We start from the raw sequence: 21,141 nt of genomic DNA, 5'->3' as shown, positions 1-21,141 counted from the left end.
TTGAAAGGCAATATTGGAAGGTTTAATTTTTTATAGTAACATTCACATAATTATCTTCAGCATTTTAAAGTGATATTTAAAGTGCTGGTGTAAGATAAGTCTTTACCAGAATAATTATAGTTTTTTGTTTTACTTTGTGTTGCCTTATGCAATAAAAATAGTGTTGTCCCTCTCCCTTTGCTTCAGACTTATCAGTTCATTCTGTATAACATCTATCATACAGCAGCCACATCAGAGCAACATAAAATACTTCTTTAAAAAAAAAAGCATAAAAAAGACTCTGATATGAGACCTAGTTTGAAATTAGACTGCCAGGATGTCTGTTTGCTTTTTGGCTTTGAATGATTCTTCTGTGTTCTCTTGAAGCTTAAAGAAAATGGTAGTGCTAGAACTGGCAGTGCTCTGTGGGGCCAAAGCCAGTACCCTGCAGAGAACCTACCCCATATATGACCTGAGTTTAACTGAAGATACCAGGACTTCTGGCCAGGAAGCTTTACTTAGCTCTCAAATTCCTTTACTGTGGACATGACTATTACCTGGAAATCACATGATGATAGTGGTGTTGGTGATGGTTGATGTGGTAGTGGTTGTGGTTTGTGTGTGTGTGTGTATGAACTTGTAGAGATGGTTCTTTAAGGCAGGATCATCAAGATCATTTCATCCCATACTTTTTGATGGAGTCAGGTAAGTTATATTGTGTTCTTTATCTGAGGAGGCAAGGTGAATGGAGGTGGTAACAGAGCATTATTAGAACTTGAATTATGGCTCAGAACTAAGAGTGACTTTCCAAAAACCACAGAATCCATATTTTCTTCAAAATAAGTTCTGGTTACTTCTTTGTAAAATAGAGATTTCCTTTTGTCGTTTGAATTAATCATTTACAAAACATATGGTTCACTTTTCATTTCCTGATTTTTTTGGAAATGAAAGTCTTTTTCTTTTGACATAAATAACTTTTTCACACAAGTGTAATGTTGTAAATAGTGTCAAAAGACAAATCTACAGCAAATGTAAAGGTCTTAATTGCCTTTACTTATGATTCTGTAATCTGGATAACATATCATTCCATAAAATAGAGTGTTCTAATGAGCCAGGAAGAAGAGGTTGGTTTTACATACAGAAGTACAACAGCTGAAACAAAGAACAAAGAGCAGATTAGTCATTTCAAGGTTACTTTCCTTATAAGGTGGGAACAGGGAAACAGAACAGTGGAGAAATAACTAATTGGTTGACATCAAGCTACTTTTTTTTTTTTAAGGATGCAAGCCAAGGGGACTTTATTGTCATGTTGATTGAAACTGCCCTGTTTGGGAAAATTGGCTATAATTTCTCTTGACTTCTTGAAAAGTCAGATAACAGCTAAGTTTTGGTTTCATGATATAGAACTTTCCCATCTGTGACTCCATTTTGATTTTTAGCCTGGACTTATGCAGACCTTTATCCAAAATAATGGACTCCTATAATTTATATCCAACAGTGGCCATATAAGAAATGATAAGAACAAAGTTTGATTTTCCTAGTGTTCTCAGGACATATATGTATCAAAATGTGTGAAACCACATGGAAGAAAATGTATGGGTCTTTATTGGTCTGCATATTTCCAATCAGAGAAGCATGGTATGTCCTCTACTAATTTTTTAAGATCACATTCTAAATTACCTTCCTCAAGGAGAAATCCCCCAAAAGCATTCTTGCTTAAGTAAAACACTTCCAGAGTTGCTTTCTTGCAAATTTCCCCAAATCTCAGATGTCTAATGTAATTTGTCCAGAGGAAAGTATAAGTATCAAAGAACTACTTGTGGAAGGTTGACACAAATCATAGTATTCTCAATGGATTGCATAGCAATCTTGTTGACTGATGGATGGAGAATTTAAATGGAGTTCTCAATAGAGAATAAGTACTCTATGGATTTGAGAAATAAAAATTTATGTTTAGTAAATTGATAATATACAAAAGGGTATCATTTAGTGAGACTTTCTGTAGTGTCAACTTAATTCTTTCTGTCATTTATAGCTAATTAAAGGGAAAAAAATCATTGAAAAATGTATAAAGTCTGTCCCATGGTTTGGCTTAATACAAGATACAAATCTGATGTTGGAACTTACTTTAAACCACATCCTGAAATGAGGACAAAAATAAAATAATAGCTTATATTAGATGTTCTGAAAGTTGAAAATAGATTTTCTCACAATTTTTTCCTGCTAGGAGGTTAAAAGCCATAATGTTATTTATTTCTTTAAACTCCAGTTTCTTTCAATTGCAAGTGGATAAAACTGAATTCAGATTGTCCCAGGGGAAAGAAAAGGGTGAAGACTGGCTCACATAATTGCAGGTGAAATGGGACACTGTTATGGATGACTATGGGTTCTTCATTGCACCTACAAAACTGTCTCTCTCAGAGGTGGATTTAGGTTTTATTTGATTTGAGTCTCATATGGTTTGAAAAGCCTTCTTTTTAAAAAGGTTACACGTGTCCACGGGAACACATTGCTAGACAAGGGCTTACATTGTAATGGCTTCAGGGTACATTCATCTCTGCTCTCTTCCCATCTCACAGCTCTTTTCTTCTACATGTGTTCTTCATTTTTCATTCAGCTTTAATATTTGTGATGATATATTTAAAAAAAGGATTTCTGAGTAGCTCCAAACTTACTTGAATTTAAATGTCCAAATATCAGAAGGTCTTCTCCCTTTGCACTGATTGACATATTCTCACAAAAACCTCAGATTGGTTAGCTTGAAATGCTGCCATTCCTGGTGGGAGAGGTGGATGGGGTCCCACAAATGAGATGCCATAAGAGCCATCAGGAATTAGGGTATGATGGTGCCCTAAAGGAATGAGGTGCTGAGCACTCAAAGTAATGGATGTTAACTTCCATGCTTTTCATTCCTCTTATAGAAGGTATGTGTTTGTATGGGAGGGGTGCTTATTCTAAATTGGGTGTATAGAATACCTATTCAAACTTGAATTTTCAACTTTTTTCAGGGTACCAGGCAATCTTAGTGAAAACAGAGACCATATACATGCTAGTAGGTCAGTATCTGGTTTTTCCTGAATGTCTTGTAAATACAAAATACTAGGCAATGATACATGATTGGGAACTCTGGCTTTATCACCCTTTACCCAGAATTCTCTCTGGTACCACATGACAAATTCTCATTCCATTGCTTCGTACTACTTTTTGACATAGAAGTCCTGTAGGAAACTGCAAAGGAAATAAAAATCTTGTTTCTATACTCCTATTTGTCTTTCTGTTTCCTTTAGATATGCCAGTCCTTTGTCTCCTCTTTGGAATGGGATTTCATAAAACAAAATGGGATGATATGAAGTATATTACAACCAAATATGAAAGAATCCATGGATACAGAGCATACTTAACAATGTTGCCATATATGCTATCATTATATCAGAAATGTAAACACGACTTCATTCCATAATGAATGTACTAGTTCAATATGGTAGTTCTCATTAAAAATTGCCTTCCCTTTTAGATAATGAAACTGCTATAATTTCCTAGCTGAGAATATCAGCTAAGATATGGTGCTGGTACTTAAAATCACATTTAGAAAGTAGGAAGATTAAAAAATGAGAATATTTTATATAGCTGGGTTCTTTGAGTATGAAGGTCCCATTTTGCTCAGATTGTGTTCCTCAGAGCTTTGTAAAGTGCCTTCTACTTTTTAGGGGTTTAATGAATGAGTGAAATGAATGAATGAGTGAATGACTACTATTATAGCTTCTTTTTGTTGACTTGGATTTTCAAGCTACAACTCTGGTCATGATTTCTGTCTTCTCACTAGTCCCTTTTATTTCATAAAAGACTTCTATATATATTTTTTAATTTTGATCTTTTCTCTTTTAACCTTTGAGTCCTGACATTTTCCTTTCCATTTCCTGCTTTCTTTTTAGTATAACCGCCTTTGTCTGTTTCACTCTATTCTCCATAGCTTTTTGTGTCTATTTTTCCATTTTGTGACTTTCCTCTTTTTTAGATACTGTTGGTGAGCTGGTTACTCCGTTGAGTTAAAGAGGGCACCCCATTTTGTTATGCTAAAAAAACCTGATTAAGGGGTTGGGGATTTAGCTCAGTGGAAGAGCGCTTGCCTGGCAAGTGTAAGGCCCTGAGTTCGGTCCCCAGCACCGAAAAAAAAAAAAAAGGAAAAAATAGAAAAAAAAAAAGCAAAACAAAACCTGATTAAATGACTAATGATACAGTTTTCTCTGTGTCAGGGGTTGTTGGGGGCTACCAGCTGAGGAAATGAACCACTGTATTATAATGGCATTCTCAACATAGGCTAAACCTCAAAACACTTGCACTTTTGTTCCCATTTCTTTGATTTATTTATTGTATGAAATACAAATATCGATCTTTAGACTTTTCTTATATTCTCTATTTAAAGAATAATACATACAACCAAACATAATATTTTCATATGCTATGTTTATAAAACTTTAATACCCCCTACAACTCCACCCCAGTGTATTCTTTGGTCTCTACCTATTACTAAGCTTATTTTACAGCACAGGAAGAAGAACTCATTCAGAACCAGTTGACTGATCCAGAATTATGTGTTGGGTACATAAGAGATACCGGATACATATAATTATTATACTGATATGATTAACATGTTTGCTCTGCTAACTAGATATATTGTTTACTTAAAGGGCAGGATAGTATGTTGGCTCTGATAATGAACCCTAAATCTAAATTTCTTAGGTTCAAATCCCAGGTACCACAGTTACTTGCTTACACAAGTTATTTTAGCTCCATAGGCTTTTTTCCTCATCTGTAAAATAGAGTTATTATTAGTATTGATCATGTGAAATGATTGTAAGTGTTAAATGAGTTAATGTTGAAAAACTCTCTAATAAGTTCTGACAAATAGTGAGCATTCAAAAAATCCTGGTTGTCATAGTCTATCCAAATTATTTTTACTCATGTTTTTATTCTGAAAGTTTTAAAACAAGAAAAGTTGAGACTAAGATTCCACCTCACCCCTGTTAGAACAGCCATCATTAGCAACACCACTAACAACAGGTTTTGGTGAGGATGTGGGGAAAAAGGAACCCCTTTACGCTGCTGGTGGGAATGCAAACTAGTACAACCACTCTGGAAAAAAATTTGGAGGCTTCTTAAAAATCTAAACATTGATCTACCATATGATCCAGCAATACCACTCTTGGGGATACACCCAAAAGACTGTGGCACAGGTTACTCCAGAGACACTTGCACACCCATGTTTATTGCAGCACTATTCATAATAGGCAAGTTATGGAAACAGCCAAGGTGCCCCACTACTGACGAATGGATTAAGAAAATGTGGTATTTATACACAATGGAATTTTATGTAGCCATGAAGAAGAATGAAATCTTATCATTCGCAAGTAAATGGATGGAACTGGAGAATATCATTCAGAGTGAGGTTAGCCTGGCCCAAAAGACCAAAAATCATATGTTCTCCCTCATATGTGGACATTACATCAAGGGCAAACACAACAAGGGGATGGACTTTGATCACATGATAAAGCGAGAGCACACAAGGGAAGTATGAAGATAGGTAGGACACCCAAAAAACTAGATAGCATTTGTTGCCCTCAGTGTAGAGAAACTAATGCAGATACTTTAAAGTTATAAAGGCCAATAGGAGAAGGGGACCAGGAACTAGAGAAAAGGTTAGTTCGAGAAGAATTAATTTAGAAGGTAACACACATGTACAGGAAAAGAATGCGAGTCAACTCCCTGTATAGGTATCCTTATCTCAACTAGCAAAAACCCTTATTCCTTCCTGTTATTGCTTATACTCTCTATTCAACAAAATTAGAGATAAGGGCAAAATAGTTTCTGCCTGGTAGCGAGGGTTAGGGAGGGAGAGGGAGGGGGTGGGGTAGGTAAGGGAGGAGGTGGGGGAAAGGGGGAGAAATGACACAAACATTGTATGCACATATGAATAAAAGGAAAAAAAAGAAAAGTTGAGAGAAGAGAATGATAGATACCCATATGCCATCATGAAAATTCGGTTAAATCCTTTTTTAATGTTTTTTATTTGGAGTATGTAAAACTTTACATGATAAAAAAGAAAAACTTAGGTAAAAAGGTGCTCCAGGGAGTCCTATTCTTTTTTTTTTTTTTTGGTGCACCGTTCCTAGAGGTACTGCAATACCAGGTTGATGCATGGAGTGGACGGAGCAAGCTCCTATTCCATCTCCCTGTTCCAAAAATCCATTTAATATATTCTCCTTGGATAGAGGACGTATCAGATATTAAACTGGTAAGACCAGATACTACACTTGATCTTAGCCAGAAGGCCGAGAAGTGATCAGGAAGTCCTATTCTATTCTTATCCTTTTGCCTTTTTCTTACTCAGACACTACTGGAAATATTTCATTACTTTCTGATTTATCCTTAATGTATTTATTTTTTTAAACAAACAAGTACATACATACATATGTATACTTATTTATTATTCTTATACATGCTAGGTATATCTCTTTCACCTTACTTTTTTATTGTGGCATTTGTCATGTCATTTAGTAAAGCCGTTCCATTCCTTATTCCAGTGGAATTGTACTCCTTTGTATGAATGCACCAAGGTTATGTCTATAGATAGCATTAAGTTCTTCCTTATATTTTGTCATCAGAAATAATGCCACATCTAATATGTTTGCATCCATGTTTTTTCATCCAGTTGAAGGTATGTGTTCAGAATGAATTGCTATCACTGACCTTGCTGGTAAGTTAATATACATATAGGTAGGTAGATATATTTTCTCTCACATAGGTTATTCTTTTTTATAGTCTTACTGGCAATGTATGAGGGGGACTGTCTGTTCCTATCCTATCATCAAAGTATATTGTTAAGCTTTTGAACTTTTGCAAATCTGGTAGGCAAGAAATAATATCTCAGTGATACTATTTTGATAAAATATCAAAATTTTAAGTAAGGGACCAATGTACTGCCAATCCATAAGGAACCTATGTCAAATGGAAAAAATGAAGGTAATGTAATGAAATTAAATTTTATTTTGAAGTTATTTAAGGTTGTTACTTGGTGATGGGAAAATGTCAAGCATGGCAATTCTCCCCACAGATAACACGATAAATAAAGAAGTACATTTTGAAATTATTGATTACTTTGTCCTATGAAAGCCATTTAAGTGAAATTATAATGAGTTCCATTTTCTGTGTAAATAAAACATTCATACTTACAATAATGTGAGTTTTAATACATCTGCACTGCAGTGTTCAATATTTTTTGACTACTTTAATGCCCTCAAAAAATAAAACATAATTAAATACATAAAACACGTGGATAGAAATGTATATGCAGTCTCAAATATAGTTGACTTGGTGTTAATCTTTATTTAAAATGTTGGTATTTCTTCATAATGAGTTGTGGCATTACTTTTATTTTTAAGAAAAATCTCACGGAAGTGTTATTAATTACTGAGATATTTTTAGTCTTCCTTAAATTCTATACTTCAATCACCTCACCCAAACCCTGGCCCTAAGCCCCCATTATTCTGTCTCTTGAGAAACTTGGAGATGAATTTAGCGTAGGAGAATAAATGCCAGCAGACAAGGCTTGGTGGTGAGTGATTTCTGATCTGGCATGGGGTATTTATACCAGTGGTCTTGGATCTTAAACTATGTCTGCACTTCCTTTTGATTGCCACTTGTGTTTCCTGGCTTTGAGCAGATTGTCGTTTTGCAAAGCAGCTGCTGGGAGCCAAGGATTGGGAGATGCTCTTGTGAGGCCCCCTGTGCTCAGTGTGGGATGTTCAGAGAGATTCCCTTTTGTTCTGTTTGATTTGTTTTATGGATCTTCTCTGTTCCTCTTAATATTCCTCTCCTCCTCAGCTCTACTGTCCTATTTATCATCCCATTCTACACCTGTAAGCCCAAGTGGAATTTTAAAAATCCAGTTATTCCAGAAATCAGGGTCAGTTCTTAACATTTCACAAAGAGAAAACATCCTGATTGTCACCAGCTGGTTTTGAGATTCTGCTCATTAAACCCTGTTGCTTGTATGTTGGGCGATTGTTGAAATGTTTCCTGTGTAGTGAAGAGTTGCTGGCATACTGTTGGATGTGACAAGAGCTCTGTGCACCCTGGCCTTTTGCTCCAATTTTAGGAGTAGGCTTCTTTCATTTACTGGGCAGACTTACCCATTGTGCATCTTGCCTTTTTCTAAGACCACTGGATTCTGCAAAGGTTTATTAATCTTGATTTAATATATTCATATGAAAAAAATGTAGCAGCAGAGAACAAAGCTTATGTAGGCATCGCAGGGGTCCCTTTGGGGGTTCACTCTATATTACTCATAGCAATGAAAAGTAAAAATGGCAAGTTTTATTAGCGAAGTTCAAGATACAAAAGGCAATATTAATTTCACAGGAAGTGTAAAAGAATATGCAAATATGATTAACTCCCAGGAAAACATTGCAATACACCACTCCAGGCTTTGAAATTATGCAGTTTAATAAACACTTGTTAAGAAGCTTCACACACCAAACTTTGAATTTTATAAGCCAGTATTTCTCATCACATACTGTTTTAAGGAATGGCATGATTTCCTAAGGTTTTGGAACCCTAAAACGGAAGATCTCTAAAATAGGGATGTACAAAGTAGTGTATTTATCTGTAGCACTCACATATTATTGAGAAATCACGGATGCTCCCAAAAAATCCATGTTTGTTTTAATTAAAAGTATAATTTAGAAGTGTGGGCCAGTAGCCTAATAAAATTTTCTAAGGCAAATGTGTTTATCCAGTAACTGACAAAGGAGAATTGTTCATGGATTTTTAATTAGCTTCTCTGGTGAGAGAAGCTTTCCCATGAAGGTGGGTTGTACGGCTTCCTCTGATCTGTGCTTCCTGCATAGAAGAAACCTTCCTATCCAAACCAGATACGATTTCATTCTCCTCCAAAGTGGGTAGGCTGGTGGGAAATGGTGTCAGATCTTAACATCCTAAGCCTGAGCTGTGCAGAAATAGTTTTTAAAAAGCATTCATTTTTTAATGAAGTGGTTTTTAGGATGTTTCAATATATTGTTCAGAGCCTGGGAACAGGTTTTCAGTGATGTTAGACACACCTCAGTGATGTTTTCTAAATTTGCTTGCCTGGTGCTTTTGCAGAGCTTCACACTATTGTTTAGTCTTAGGTGAAGAAATCAAGAGATAAAGAAGGATTATAAAGAATGATAATGCTAATGTGGGCAGGGTATGGATGAAGGGAAGTTATTTTTGTACTCTGCTGTTGGCAATGTGGTTGTATATCTCAAAACCTTCAAAATGTTGTTGCTGTAATACTATATGGTCCAGCAATTTTATGTCTAAGTACTTATCTTAAAATAACATTTGGAAAAATTCACAAAGGTGTGTTTCTGAGTTGTTTTCTTATAGTTGTTTGTGATATTAATAAAGAAACCAAGGGCCCAGGGATGTAGCTTAGTGGTAGACTGCTTGCCTAGCATGTGCAAGGCCCTAGGTTTGATTCCCCAGTATGACAAAGAAGAGAGAGAGAGAAACAGAGAGACAGAGAGAGAGAGAGAAAAGATTGCTTGCCACATATGGGGGTTCACATTTATGATCCCAGAACCCACGAGGCAGAAGACTGCAAGTTCGAGACCAACCTGGATACAGATAGGAGACTCTATCTCCAATATAGTAGTAATAGTTACAATAATAGTAATAGTAATAATGAATGAATGAATGAATGAATGAATAAAGGAAAAGAAACTAACCAAAACAGCTGAAAAGCACACCTTAAGATCACTATTCTTGGTTAAATAGTTTATGTCTCTGAATGGTGGAACACCATGTAGCCTTTAAAAATGCTGTTGTAGACAATTCAGTATCATGGGAAGGTATTTATATTAAGTGAAAATGGAAACAGATTATAAAACAGGGAGCATAATAGAGAAGAGAGATTTTTTATATAAGTATAAAAAAGAAAGTATTTTTAAAAAATGTGCTTCTATAGTATTACATCTTAAATGTTAATAGTTTCAAAATTTTATATTTTTGCTTTAGAATAGTTTTAATTTTTTCTGAAATAAATACGAATTACTCGATAATAAAAAATAATAAGAGAAAATGCATCCATGACTGAGAGACTATGAAATATAATACAAATGATCATTGCTTTACAAAAGTTTGTGATTACAATACAGATTTGCCTGAAATTATTATTTGCTTTAGAGGAAGATTCCTGTGGTGGTGGTGAGTGAGCAGTGTCATCTTTAGTGATCTGTGTTCAGTTCACAGCTTTCTAGAGAGGTTGGCCTGCTGAGGAAATGTGGCGTTAGGGAAGATGAAAGGTCCACTGTTAGTAGATGAAAGGCTTGTAGAAATAAAGTTCATGAATCTTTAAAACTGCCCTGAGGTCAGTAGGAAAATAGTATTTCATTTCTGTATGCCCCCAGGCATAGCACAGTGAGGAACACTTAAAAGTAACCAGTAGGGGGACTCCTTTATAAGCCAGGCACAAGAAAAGTCTTTCTATAATTCAAAATTTAGATGTAATAAAATTTGATTGTGTAAAATAAGTTTTTTTTTTGCATTGCAAAAAACAAAGCCAAATCTCAAGTGATTAACTGGAAGAAAATATTTCCAAGGTATGTTGATGACAAAGTGCTAATGTCCTTAATGTATATTGAGTTATTGTAAGTTGAAGACAAAAAGAGGTCAAAATCCAATAGAAAGGGGGTAAAAACCTACAGAGTTAGAATTGGTATACAAATAGTCCTTCAGCATTGGGAGGAGGTTTAACTTTACTCATAAAAGATAGGTATCATTATTTGTAATTATAAAATAATAGAAATCTCCTAAATGTGTCTGTAGGAGACTGAGTGAGTCATGGAACATCGATACAGTAGTGTAGTATGCTGTAAAATAGAATGGGAAGGATCCTTATGAACTGATATGGAGTGATCGCTACAAGATATTGATAGAAGAATACATAAAGCATGCTACATTTTACTTAGGAGAGAAAGGAAAATAAGAATGTCTGTCTTCCAGGTATGGGGGTGCACAAGTATAATTCTAGCACTTGTGAAGCTAGAGGACCATGTTTAAGGCCAGCCTTAGCTACACAGGGAGAACCTGTCTCTAAAAACAAAAACAAAAATAAAAACAAGGACCAAAATCAAACAACAAAAAGAATGTCCATTTGTGTGTGTCTTTGATTATGTTTTCTTTTCTTTTTTTTTTTATTATTGTTGTACTGGGGAGTACATTGTGACATTTACAAAAGTGCTTACAATGTATTATAGTTGAATTTAGCCCCTCCATCATTCTCTTTTACCCCCTTCCCCCCATTCCTGGAAAAGTTTCAATAGTTCTCATTTTTCCATTTCATACATGAGTACGTAATATTTCCACCATATTCACCTCCTACAATCTCTCCTTATATCCTACCCCTCCCACATGTACTAACCCCCCAGACACGACCTGTTTTGCCTGCCTGTTTTCTGTTTTTGTAAAAAAAAAAAAAATGACAATTTTGTTTGTTTAAGATAGCCATACAGGGAGTTTCCTTGTGACATTTCCATGTATGGATGTTCTGTAACCCGAATTGGTTCACCCCCTTTATTTTTCTCCTTTCTACTTTAGTCCCCTTATTATGGTTATTTCAACAGGTTTAAAAATTCTATATTCATTCTTATATAGGTAGAATATCATAATTGATTATTTTTGCAAAAGGGGAAAAATAAACTGGAAGAAAAGAATTTGGTACAGGGCATAGGACTGGCAAAATTAAGGAAAGAAAAGAGTGATATTGTTGAAAATGTACCTTTTCATATGGTATTAACTTTGAAACCATGTTAATGTTTTCTACATAAAATCAAGCAAGATTGCAAATGTAATAATAACAGAGATAAATGAACTTAACTATACATCAAATGGATAACATAATCATGCATAAGGAGAAAGAAATTATTAATTCAAGTTATTTTGAACATAGTACCTTGACTGTATATCTTCCTTCTAAAAATGGTAATGAATCCTGTGCTTTATATATTTGTTGTTTGTACTGGTATTGGTGGAACAGTTTTTGAAGTTATTTTAGATCTGTTGTAGGATCAGGTGAATACATTGATATTAGGAGGAGACAGGGTTACCACTGTGAAAAAAAGGTAATGCAAACATGGGTTGGGGGAAGTCAAGGAAAAGCCTTTATCTATTGGATCAGTATTAGAAGTACCAATAGGACTGCATCACTGGATATATACTTATCACTCTAAGCTCTGACCTCTACAGGACCTATAAACAATGACAATCCCATCATCAATGAGCAAACTCAGTGACCAGGTCTTTGTTTCTAAATAGTGTTCCTCACTAAAAGGAATGGCCCATGGAGAAATAGCTGATTTCATATCTGGAGTAGGGAAAGTAAAAGAAAAGGCTGGAACATTTTGCTGTAGTAGCAAATAAGAAACTGCTCAAAAAAGTGTTGAGTCCGTGTCTGAATGACAGAGGAGATAGCTTGAAGGATCAAGTGAAAGAGGTACTTTTATAATAAAAATAAAGAGACCAGGAAAGGACAAAGGGAAGCTGCTACTTGTAGTAGAATACCAACTAATAAATGTAGAAGAAATAATAAAGTCAGGAAATCCCTATTTGACAGTGCAGTAATAATTGATTCAGACAAGAATTATCAATAGTGCTAAAATATCAAGTGACTCTCCTTTTTTTTTTTTTGTTTTTAACAGGTTTTTTTTTTTTTTCCCAGTAGTGGGGTTTGAACTCAGGGCTTGCCCCTTGAGCCACTCCACCAGCCCCCCCCCCTTTTTGTGTGTGATGGGTTTTTTTTGAGTTAGGGTCTCGTGAACTATTTTCTGGCTTTGAATTGCAGTCCTCCTGATCTCTGCCTCCTGAGTAGCTAGGATTACAGGCGTGAGCCACTGGTGCCCAACTTTCACCAGATATTTACATAGTTTCAAAATATCACATCACAAATTATTTGTTAGTTATCAAAGAGAGAAATAAGGACATGTGTGTATACAGACACAGACACACACACACACACACACACACACACACGAGTGCAGTTATCTGGCAGATGACACCAATCCAAAGGATCAAGATTGACACAGCAATAATGAGACTAAATTTCCATTTGGTGCCTCTTGATGTAATGCAAAGAGAAGGACATGGTATCCATTAAGTAGTATGCCTTTCAAAACTGTGTAATCTGGATCTAAGCCTGAGGTAACATCAGACCTGCATAAACATCCTACAAACTTAATCCCTATCCACTTAAAAATGTTGATGACATGATAGGTAAAGAAAAGCTGAGAAATTAGTCCAGATTCAAAGAGACTGAAGTCTTATGTCAACCGAAGGTAATGGGATGCTGGACTGGGAGCAAAGGGCTGTACATGATATTCTTGGGATGGAAAAATGTGAATACAGAATAGACTGTTTGTAAGATAGCATTGCATCAGTGAGAAAGCCCTTGCATTTTATCACTGCACATGTAAAAGGCTATCCTTATCCTTAGAAGGTCCGCACTTGCACTCAAATGATTTATCACAAATCAATTTTTGTTTGTTTGTTTGAGGGCAGGGAAGTAGAAGGGGAAGAAGAGATAAAACAAATATAGCAAAATAGTAGCACATTAATGAATCTGGAGAGGGGCAAAGGGGAGATCATGATATAATTCTTACACGTTTTCCATAGGTTTGAATTTTTTTTGTAAAAAATAAAAATAAAAAAGTTCTTTCCAAATACTAAAAACCCCAAAGCCTTTCCTCTGGATTTTTTGCCCAGTCACAGAGCTTTGAGTGTGTTAGGGGTCTCAACTTTATAGATGCAACAATTGCACTTAGTCTCCATTTCAATATAGCTCATTTCATTCTAACTCTTTTACCCAAATGACTCTCAGAGGTATTTGTGCATCTCCTCTTAACTCTTGACTAAATATTTGTTTCACTCATTGCTGTGAAATTCAGTCTGAGGGGTCAAGTGGTGACAGAATTGATGTGCTCCTCCTCTCCTGCAGATCCCATAATTTTTTGTGTGTCTGAGGCAGCCCTGAGAACCCTGGCTTTGGAAAAGATGGAATAGGCCATTCATACAGTTTTGGTATACTGGAGAAAGCATTTGATACGTCCATCTGAAATTAAGCCAGATGCCACATAAACCAAACCAACCAACCAACCAAACAAAAAATATCCTTTAACAGATATTCTGGATATTTGATGTAGTTGGTGAGAATGGATTGGAAGTTGTTGGAATCTAAGTGCCCAGCTTTCAGGGAACTTTCTCCTTAATGTTCTGACAACAGGGTGGGTCTCTCTAGGGAAATATAAAACTGTATCCTATGCTGCTGGGATTTCTTCTTGGCTTTGATTGCTGTTCTTACCTCTCTGTTGCTCCTTGATTTCTTGCTCTTGGATAGTTATAGGCTTGTGATTGTGGATGACATCCTTGACTTCATTTTGGTCAGAGAGCACCTGACCAGATGGGCCTTTGGTTGAGCCAAACAGGAGCAATCAGCCCTGGAGCTAGTTCAGAGGCAGTGAGTAGCATTAAACATGGCTTTGAGGGGAGGTAGCTGCTGAGCTTAGCACAAATTATTCTGTCTGACAACAAAAATGTATTGCCAACATTGCCTAAATCCATGGCAGATCTCATCTCCCAAAGGAAACTATCAAAAAGAATATAGTTTTCTTGGCCTCCTCAGAATGGATAATAAGCAAATGTTGGCTATAAAATAAGCAGAAGAAACAGGGGATGAAAACCTTCCCTCTGCCCATTTTAAATTCTTGGCAAGGGTTCTGTAACAAAAGACAGACTAACAAGAGAAAAGCATTTAATATGACTCTTTTTTGTAACACAGGAACCTTCATAAGGAAATGGTGATTTGCAGAAACAATTAAACTTGCACATTATTATATTTGGTTTGATAGAGTAGAAAATCATGGGACAACATGGTTTGACAAATAGGAATGAGCTAAGGATAGAAACCCTATTGTCTTAGCCCTTTTTCTATTGCTGTGACAAAATAACTGAGGCTGAGAAATTTATAAAGAAAAGAGATTCATTGAGCTCACAGTTTTGGAAGCCAAAAATCTAAGATTAGGGAGTTCCATATGTTTGGCCTCAGGTGAGGACCTCATGGAGAAGCATGTGCAGAAGAAAGAGCGATCTTATAGCAAAACAAGAATCCAGAGAGATAAAGGGGCCAGACCTGATCTTTTTTTTTTAATGATAATTTATGTTTGTAGGATCAAACCAGGGTCCCTGCGTAACTATGCTAATCCCCTCTGAGGGTAGCACCCCCAGTGACCTAACTACTTTCCTCTAGGCCTGAGAGGTCATCTCTCACAGGTCATAGAGTTTTCCCAGTGCCTGCTGCCTCTCAAATTCCATCAGCTTAAAATAATATGCCAGGCTGGGTGTGGTGGTACACGGCTGAACTCCCAGCTACTTGGGACAGAGATTAGGAGTATCGCAGTTTGAGATGAGCCCTAGTAAAAAGTGAGACCTTATCTCACCAAAAAGCCACAAATGGTGGTTCATTTCTGTAGTGTCAGCTACCCAACGGGAGAACTGCAGTTTGAGGCCAGCTTCAGGCAACAGTGAGACCCTACCTGAAAAATAAGCTAAAGCAACAAGGGCTGGGGACATGGCTCAAGTGGTAGAGCTCCTGCCTAGCTCTACCACTTAAGCATGTGAACTCAAGCATGTGCCTTGAGTTCAAACCCCATTACCACTGCCCAGAAAATATGCCAAGGTGCCACATTTTGGCATAGCATGTCCTAAAACTCATATAACGTAATATGTATCCATTACAGAAAATCTGAATAACAAATTTATGTAATGGTAGAGGTAGACATTACTTATAATGATATGGCTAAACCTTACATGGTTTATCCATTCATAAGTATTTTCACATAGATTTGTTTTCATAGTTATGTGTCTTTTTTGCATAACCTTATAAAAATTTCCTGTGTTATTACCAAGTATTCATAACCATAATTTTAATGACTATATGCTGTTCTCCTAGATGACAGAATTTGACCATCCTTTATTGCAGGGCATTTAAGATCTATCCAATGCTTTGATGACTTAAAGAATGTCTGTGCCAATATTTATAAATTTATTTGAGATCCACAGATATTTATTTATAAGTGCTTATATTTGCCCTTTTCCTTTCTCCTCAATAGGAAGGGTAGCTGCTGTTTTCATCTGGGCTAAGGAGATGCTGAACAGAGAAATAAAAAGAGTTGTAGATGTGGCAAACCCGAGGGAGAGTAATCTACATGCCAAAAACCAAGGGAGCTATCCAAAAATAAAGCCTAAGGGTGGGGCACATAGAAGTGGCCTAAGGAAGGGCTGGGATGTGGGAGTGACTGAGGAAGTGAGCACGTGTGACTGCAGTGGCTTCCACGGAGGCTGTGGGCTTGCCTGCTTTATATTTAGCCATACCCATAACCCCCAGAAAAGATATTTACCCCACTATCATTTCACAATCATTTCACAAAACAGGACATGTTAACAACAACAACAACAAAAAAAAAAGTGGTGTGAAATGTCACAGTTTGGAATGGAAAAATGAAATAGCTCTACTAAAAACTATAAAATGCTTTCATTTTTAGTATTCCTCTAGACTATTGATGATTTGGCCACACTCTGGCAACAGAGTGTCCATGAACTGACATTTAGGGGCCACAAAACCAAATAATCTTTAAGGTCCATTGTTTCAAGCTGGAGAAGTCTTGCCTTTTTTAAAGTTAGGTTATAATCTTGTACCACATTTTACATGGCTGATTTTTGAGTTAAATGTCTCATTAATGTCTCAGTTTCCTTATTTGATTATTTAACTTTGCAGGATCAAGCATATTGCTGGTTGAAGTATTGTTGACTTAATGCCTGGACACCTTTTGATCCAAGGCTCAGAAAGGGAGTATAGTAAATTGTAATAAATTGAACTGTCCTAGAAAATAAATGGCATTCCATCAAATCATAGTCAGGGCAGTAGGCCATCTTTTTTGCAGTTTCTGAGAATGATTGCAAGGGATAGAAAATATAACTTAAAATGGTCTAAATGAAAAAGGTGTTTTATTGTTTTATATTCCAAAAAAAAAAAAGATTTACATAACTTCTAGAACTGCTAAATCCAGATGAAATGAACTATCCATTGTTTGTTCTTAGGCAGTCTCTCCCCCAATGGCAAGAAGGCTTCTAGGAATATGTATCATTCCATCCTACCCACTTATCAACCCCAGTGGGAAATAATAGAACATCACATTTCCAGTAACTCTGATGATAGTTCAAAGTTTTGATCTCATTGGCATTGTGTTGGGTTATATCCCTGAAGCTATGCGTGGAAGCAGTCCTTTCTGAACAAGATGAAATAAGAATTGGATGGAACAGTTACTGAGAAAATTGAGTTGCTGGTAAAAGGAGATGGGGACATAGGTGATGGACAGGCATAACAACAAAGAACTATCATCCAGTAGCAGTAGACTGCCAAGCCAGGAAATGCATCCAGTAGAATTGCCCTGGCCTCTCTAGGAAGGTCTTCTTGGCCAGTGTGTAAGACTGCCGAACATCTCTACTGACTGCCACAACATCATTGTTTAGTGACAGGTGCTGTCTTTGGCATCAATTAAATCCTAATACCACTAATCAGAAATTAAAAAGCCTTAATGAGATCTCCAACCTATTGATGAATGCCCATGACAGAAGTTCATGCCATTGATGTGTGGAGTCAAATATCTTTACCCACTGGGGATGTCACCATTTAAAAGGCCCTTATTGATTTTGAGTTTTGGCAGGATGTCTTTAACTCTGAAAGGTCTCAAGTTGCCTGAGGCAACACAGTGGAAGACATAACTAACTTCATGTTCTATTCCTCAACTGGACCCAAACTAACTTAATCATCTGTTCTAGAGCAGCCTGTCCTAGGCAATGTCTCTAGCAAGGTGAGAAACAGTTCATTGTATATTTTATGTTTGTTGATTAATTCACTTGAAAATGCTGCTTCTAGGCATTCCACACATTCTAGTCACATATGAAGGATTGCTTGTTTAGAAAAAGGTTGAATTACTGTACCAACAGTTAATATGCGGGTTGGAAGAAAGAATTTTCAGATTGTCAATTTGGATTTTTGTTTCAATTATTGATCGCTGGGTATCTACGCCAAAAGTTTGTGACTTAGACCATGGCGACTTCTAATTTCTCAAGGTTCTCTGCTGCAGGAATTGGGGCATGATTCAACTGGGTAGTTGTTCCACTGCATTTGGTATGGGCTGGATTTCGCTAGCTGCATTCATCTTTTGCTGGCTTGGAAGATCAAAGAAGTTTTCATTCATACATCTGGTGTGTAGATGCTGTCCATGTCACCCCAGGCAAGGTGTTTTTATTATTTGGTTATGTAAACAGAGCTTCTTTACATCATCACAGCTAATTTTCCCAGAAAGTTCCAAAGTAGAGGCTGCCAGGCTTCCTACAGGTGGAGAGGCTAAGGTTGATCCTAGAAGAAATTCAGTAGGATGGGGTTTGATTTCTTGGAATTTGATTATAATCTTTGTATTCCTCCTCCTTTCATATGGAACATTTAGTAAATGTAGTTTACTAAAAAACAAGCAATCAAACTCAGAAACTCAGACATTGAATGAAGTTGGAGAAAATAAGGCATGTTAGCAGTTTTTAACTGTTAATGTGCAATCCAGATTTCCCTGAATTTAGTAGAGCATAGCCACATGTCTCAGATGTTGAAAGTCCTACCACGACCTTCCCTCCTGTGCTCACAGTTCCTGAAGTCTTAGAAAGCTCATACTCTGGAAGAAGGAGATCCAGATTCTAGGTATCACTTATTTACTAGCTTCCTGTTTTCTTTTTTGGAAAAGTCATTTAATCTCTGAGCCACATTTTCCCTACATCCAAATGGAGGAGATTGGACATACAAGCAAAACACATGAAAATCAGAATAGAACGCACAGCAAGGTCAAGGAAGGAAAAAGGAGGGAGGGAAAAATGTCATTCTGGGCTACCTGGCCTAAAGCTAGTCCTGCTCTGACTCTGAGCTTTTTAGATAGCCATGACCAAAATGAGGTTAATTATATAACTTCTACTAACTACAAAAGGAAAAAAAATTGTCAGGAAGGATCAACTATTTCCTAGCTGTAAGAAAAGTTTTCTTATGATTCATTGATATGAATCATGATATAAAAAAATCACTGACAATGATTGCAAATATAGTCAGATGAAAGTTGCTATAAAATGACATTTGTGATCATTTCTTAGATTCACCCTGGATAATAAACTAATATGTGTTATAAATTGGAACACTGAAAGGATCCACAGGTTATTAATGTATTGTCTTCTAGATGATATCCACTTTTGTAATTAGCTAATTAGATATAGAGATAGAATGTTGAGAAAACACAGCAATGAATTAACAGGCCTTCAAGACCAGTTTCTTGGTGGTGAAGTAGCTCAAGTGGTACAGTGCCTGCCTATTCTGAAAAGAATGACTAGGAACAGAAGGTGTAGCCCTGATCATGTTGTTTTCATGATCACCTTGGTTTATTGGCCTGCTTTTTTGCCTTGATCTCATCTGCTTCTATCTTCTTCTGTTTGCTTGGTTTCTAGCATTTGTTAGACTCAGATTGCTGTTATTGGTAGTTACTGTGATAATTTCCTAAATACCGTTGTCCCTGTGAGTGTTGTTACATGGAACAATGTTTTTTACCATTCTTGATCTCTTAGCCTTCTGGTGATACTGACACATTAATTATGGGACAGCCAAGAAGATTTCAGTCAAAAATAATGGCTTTTTAAGCTCATCTCATGAATGTTGGATCACTTTCTAATTAGCATAGGCATCTTGCCAAGATTTTTGAATGCTTATAATTTGGATGGCAAGTGTCCTGGGGAGGGATCATATTTGCTTGTATGCTCTGGTTGGCATTTGGCCTATTTTCAGCAATTCCTGGATATTAACCTCAAAATAAGATAATCAAATTTGTCAAATAAGCCCCAGATAATTGGGTCTTACAGACTCAATATTACATAGGGATATTTTTAAAAATAACTTTGGATTAAGGTGAAGATGGGTTTTATTTATTTAAAATTATTCATGCAACAGATATTTATTGAGTCCCTAATATGTGTCAGACAATGCTTTAGGGAAGACAAGTCATATAGTGTTCTCTTGAGATTTTATTTTATTTGGGGGAGAGGGAAAATAAATATGTGAGCCAATAATTGAACATAAAAATTTAAGCATTAGAGATACTTCTAAGACTATTGAGCATATTAAAGTGTCAGAAATTGTTAGAGGAAGGGACAATTAGAAGAGGCCTTTGGAAGAAGTGACATTTGATCTGAGAATTAAATGTCAAGCAGGAGTTCACCACATAAAATATTTTGGGAAAAGTATTCCAGGTATAGGCACTATCAAATGCAAAGGCCATGCTGTAGTAATAAACTTGTTATGCACTAGGAAGAGAAATGAGCTATGTTCCTGAATACAGTGGGGTACAGGGTGATAATTGGAGATGAGGTTAGAGAAGTAAGCAGGGTTCAATTTTGAAGGACCTCAGAGATCTTGGCCAGGAGTTTGCAATGAAATGAGTAATCAAAGGAGTGTTTTAGGCTAAGGCCAGGCATGAGAAATGTGAGTTTTTTAGTGGATTACCTCTGTATGCAGAAGGGTTTATTTATTATAATTTGGGGTTTAATGATTGTTTAATTTTTTAATATTATATATTTAAACTTAAGTTTTTAAAGCATTTAGATTAACTCAGACTATCATGCAATTTATGAATGTTATATAAAAATAAGCTTGACTTAATCTTTTATATTTACTTAATTAAATTTCCTCATCAATATTTTAAAATACATTCACAAATTTAACATTTTTAGTTTCTTGTTAACACTTCAAATGCTTGCACGGGCAAGCTCCTGAGCTCAATAGGCAAATTCTTTCCAAATTTTGAAACCATATTTTGAATCAAATATACTAGACTTCTGAATAGTAAGTCCACTTCCCCTTAAAGTACCTTTATAGTAATATTCTCATAAATCTCTCTACCTGAAATCAGAAGTCAACAATTAAATTACACATCTAAAACTAGAATTACAGGATAATTTGTCACGTAATAAATTCTCTTAAATAAT

The 21,141-nt window shown here is 36.1% G+C and overlaps 1 protein-coding gene and 1 non-coding gene across 2 annotated transcripts in view; one reads left to right on the top strand and one right to left on the bottom strand.

The window, feature by feature from the left end:
• The window catches only part of Fhit (fragile histidine triad diadenosine triphosphatase), a 1,296,971-nt gene that overhangs the window by 183,486 nt on the left and 1,092,344 nt on the right, over positions 1-21,141 (top strand). The gene's annotated exons all lie outside the window — the stretch shown is intronic.
• On the bottom strand, positions 6,130-6,320 carry LOC141413058 (U2 spliceosomal RNA). Its single transcript, XR_012437892.1, has one exon. It is a non-coding gene; the product is annotated as a U2 spliceosomal RNA (small nuclear RNA).

This window comes from Castor canadensis, chromosome 10 (assembly GCF_047511655.1).
Source record: "Castor canadensis chromosome 10, mCasCan1.hap1v2, whole genome shotgun sequence".
NCBI classification, from domain to species: Eukaryota; Metazoa; Chordata; class Mammalia; order Rodentia; family Castoridae; genus Castor; species Castor canadensis.
This window is presented reverse-complemented; position numbering and strand designations above follow the sequence as displayed.